General features: G+C 37.6%; 1 non-coding gene across 1 annotated transcript; it reads right to left on the bottom strand.

The window, feature by feature from the left end:
* Positions 1-923: 923 nt before the first annotated feature.
* On the bottom strand, positions 924-1,025 carry LOC129400525 (U6 spliceosomal RNA). Its single transcript, XR_008627752.1, has one exon. It is a non-coding gene; the product is annotated as a U6 spliceosomal RNA (small nuclear RNA).
* Positions 1,026-4,393: the final 3,368 nt, after the last annotated feature.

The following is a 4,393-nucleotide window of genomic DNA, read 5'->3' on the forward strand; positions in this document are numbered from 1 at the left end:
CTAAGAGATCACTACTGGTAGTACTCAAGGGACCATATGAGCTACTGGGGATGGAATTTAGGTTGGGTACATACAACAAAAACACCTACCCCTCCTGTACTTACTTTGCAGTCAGGTGCATTTGTTTGAATATTCTTACTTCACTAAGACTTTTGATGACACCCTTACTATTCTGCCAAATTATTTAGAGCAACATTAACTATTTCTACTAAGCTACTAATTCTAAACTTCAAAAAACTATCAAAACTCTGTTTCAAGAGTGGGAAGAGTGGATCCAGTATTCTTGTCTTGCCAGGATGTTAAGCGCGAATCCAGAGGGGTGACTTATTAAAATCTCTACACACCATTGAGTTTAGTCACCCACATTCCAGTTCAGAACACACAAAACACTTTCCTATGCTTATTTTTTCCATTTCCTATTGGTTCATATAGTCCTGGTATAGTAAGAACAAAGCTCTGCAGCTTGGGCCATACAGAGCTCCATATTTTTTAAAAAAAAGAAAAGAAAAATGGTAGTTATTAAGGATTTTAATTTATAATTACCATTTACAAATTAGTAATTTGGTAAATGGTAATTCTATGCTCAAAGCTATGAAGCTAAGAAAGAGCATATTTGTTACTTCAGAATACTGTTTTCAAAGGTTTTCTTTGCTTGTGTTTGTTTTGGGGGGCCCAGAAGAGATAAGTGCTTTATTCTGGCTCCATGCTCAGGGATCATTCTTGGCACTGCTCAGAGGATCATATGTGATTCTCGGGATTGAACTCAGCTTATTTGCATGCACGGGTGTTGTCCTACCTGCTGTGCTATCTCTCTGTCCTGGTTTCTTCTACTATTTCCCTAACAGGACCCGCCTTCACCATAGTAGATTTGTTGGAATTGTGTTTTCAGACTCTCTTGTAATTACCATTTTTCTTCTTTTTTTTAAAATACAGAATGCTTCATGAAATTGTGTGTCATCCTGTGAGGGGGCCATGCTAATTTTCCCTGTATAATTACTTTTTTTCTAACCATATCTTGGTAGTATTCCCCACACATTAATCCCTGTGAGTCCGGGTTATAAGAATATCCTTAAGAACTGAAAAGATGCATTCTGACTTTCATAGTGTACCTTGAGTTTATAATTGACTGACCTCAGCTTGCAATTTTCTTTCTCCAAGGGTTTTTCATCACAGTTTAGAGCCAGTCAGACCCACGATCCTTTTCTTTACCTTTCCACCTCATAGATATAGAGTATCAGGATAACCTCACATGGATTCATCACATGTTCAAGACTTATAATCATTATTGTACCATGGGCCAAAGGATCATGCATGTACAATTACTCTCTTACCACCACCAATGGATTTGTTACCGTTTAGACAAGTGGTCTAATTCTGGCAATCTGGGCCGAGGTCCTAATTCCTAGGACTGCTTCTCAGCACATTTTAGTTTGGGGTTTCCAAAAAGCAGGTGATAAGACAATGATTTAAAAGAAGCGCATTGACATGATTCCTGGGGAACACTGGCAGGACATTAGCAATCAATGTGAGGTGGGGAAGGAAAAATGATGAACAAGGTCAGTACCTGTATTAAAAACCATATTGCCCAAAAGGAATGAGGGAGGGAAGAAGGGAGGGAGGGAGAGAGAGAGACAGAGACAGAGAAGGAGAAACATGAATAAACGTGTTTGTCATAGAGGCAGAGGCAGGCTGGGGGAATGGGGGCAGTGACAGGAGAGAAAATGTGCACTGCTGAAGAGATGGGTGTTGGAAATTTCTGTGACTGAAACCCAAACATGAACAACTTTGTAACTGTGTACCTAAAGGTATATGAATAATTTGGTAACTCCTGTGAAGTGAACCTGAGCGAGATCTCTAAAGACTTTCTAAAATGTGTCTAAAGTATAACGCCCTGATTGCCGAAGAATCTGAAGTGTTATTACTCCTACCGCTCTTGGCCAAGCATTTTAAGAACCCATATCACTGCACTGTCGTAGCACTGTCATCCCTTTGTTCATCGATTTGCTTGAGTGGGCACCAGTAATGTCTCCATTGTGAGACTTGTTGTTACTGTTTTTGGCATATCGAATATGCCACGGATAGTTGCCAGGCTCCTCCGTGAGGGCGGGATACTCTGGGTACCTTGCCGGGCTCTCTGAGATAGGTGGAGGAATCAAACCTGGGTCAGCAGCATGCAAGGCAAACACCCTACCCGTTGTGCTTTCACTCCAGTCCTTTAATAAATTCTTCAAAATAAATAAATGAATATGTTATAAGTCAATGATACTACAATCATTTTTAAGAAACCGATGCTTCCTGCCATATGCTGCATGGATGGTTAAGAGAAGCTTAGCATGAAGCCACAGGTGTTTGCAAGAGGAAACTATCAAAATGTAGGAAGCATCATGGGTTCTAGTTAGATATTGAAATTGCTATAAGAAAATTGACTCATTCTGCTAGTGAAAACTTGAACGAGGTTTTAGGAGTGGGTTAATTTACACCATGGGGTAATTTAGCTGATGTCATGAAGTAGATGCAATTTCTGAAGTTAGACAAGCAAGACAAGTGAAGACAGGGCAATGCCTATAAGTCAGGACTAGCTTGAGGAAGAGTATAGAGGTGTGGCAGTCATTTTCTAGACTTTCAATGTCCCTAAGCTCAAAACTTATTTGGAAATTTTAACTGGGAGGCAAGCATCTTAAATATCCCTTGTTGGAAAATAAGGAATTTATTCACCAGGTGACATTATAGAACAAAGGAGACCCGGAAGGAAATACCTAATATTAATTTCTTCTGTGCCATGCATCACTTTCTTCTCTTAATAAGGATTCACACACAACAGCAAGAGGTTTAGCTGTACTCAGGTTTTGCTATATTTGGAGGCTTTGAATGCAGACAGGAATTTTATTTTGTTCTGACTTTTGTAACTAAAATAACTAAGTGATTTTTAAATTCAGTAGTTATAAATCTTTCTATAATACATCTCCACAATTTTTATTCCCACTTTGCCACCCTCTTTGCCACTTTCAAATGAATTATTAGAACCAAGTTATAAACCTCTAGATATTGGATATCTGTAGTAGAAAAATACTGACAACCATAAAAAATGCTTTCATTTGTGTCTAGTTCAGCTCCCATCTTCAACCTCTACTCATCCTCTTTCCCCCGGCCCTCTGTTTATACAGGCCAGTAGCATTTGCTTTATTTCATATTTTTTTGCTTCACAATTTTATTCTTCCTTTACTGTCTTTTACAAATGAAATGGCTTGCATAGAAGATGTGTTTTAAGTTTATAAGGTTATAGAGGGAAATATTACTTAATTTTTTTTATTGTAGCTCTGTGATTTACAGTGTGGTAAATGACAGTTTCCCTGGTTGTCTGAGGTTGACTTAATTTCTGCATGCTGCTTAATACTATTTGTATCTAAAAGTGAAAAGCATATAAATTAAGTCACAGCCTGTATTACTTTTTACATTAACAAAGGGTGGAGTGATGGTTGCACCAATCATAACAAATGATTTTTAATCCCCAAAAGAAATTTTTCTATTTATACTATTATAGTCAAAACTTTATTTACTGCTTTTATTCATTGATATATGCATAGATACACCCTAAGAATTTTTTTGCACTTAGATTAAATACATATCTTAATGATGCAGGACACACCCAGAAATACCACCACTAATTTATCTAAAAGCAAAAGTAATTTTATCCTATTTGTCCAAAATTCTCTCTTATGTAATGTTAAATATTTAAAGTTGTGTCAATATTTTTGGAGCAAAAATGTTTTGAAGACTTTACCATGCACAGTAGTCACTATTTATACTGTTCATATTATAATACCTCAAAGTCGTTATAAGGGATACTCTAGTGGATTGTAAGGGAAGAAAATTGATCAAAAATACTTTGATGGACTGAAGAGATGTCTCGGAGTGGAGAAGTGCACATTTTCATATGTAAGAAAGGCCCTGCTTCCATCGCTAGCACTGCATGAGGCACAACCCCACCTCTGGTTGCAACCCAGGTGATCCCAGCTCCTCTTGGCTGGCCCTTATAAAAAAATAAAGAGATGTTGGAGCCAGAAAGATAGTAAACTTTAAAGATAGTAACGGTATTTGCTCTGCACGCAGCCAACTTGGATTCAAGCTTCAGAACCCCATTGGGTTCCCTGAGCATGGCCAGGAGTGATCCTTGAACACAGAGCCAGGAGTAAGCCCTGTGCACAGCCAGGTGTATTATCACCAAAACAAAAAGTTAAAAAATAAAGAGGTGTTAAGTCTCATAAAATATTTTTACTAAATAAATACTAAGAGTAGAATATTCAGTATGATATACAAGTGGAATATTCAAGTTGAGGTACAGTTCTGAATTTCCTTGATCATTTTTATTCCAAAATTATAAATGAGGTTAAGA

This window comes from Sorex araneus, chromosome X (genome assembly GCF_027595985.1).
Source record: "Sorex araneus isolate mSorAra2 chromosome X, mSorAra2.pri, whole genome shotgun sequence".
Taxonomy (NCBI): domain Eukaryota; kingdom Metazoa; phylum Chordata; class Mammalia; order Eulipotyphla; family Soricidae; genus Sorex; species Sorex araneus.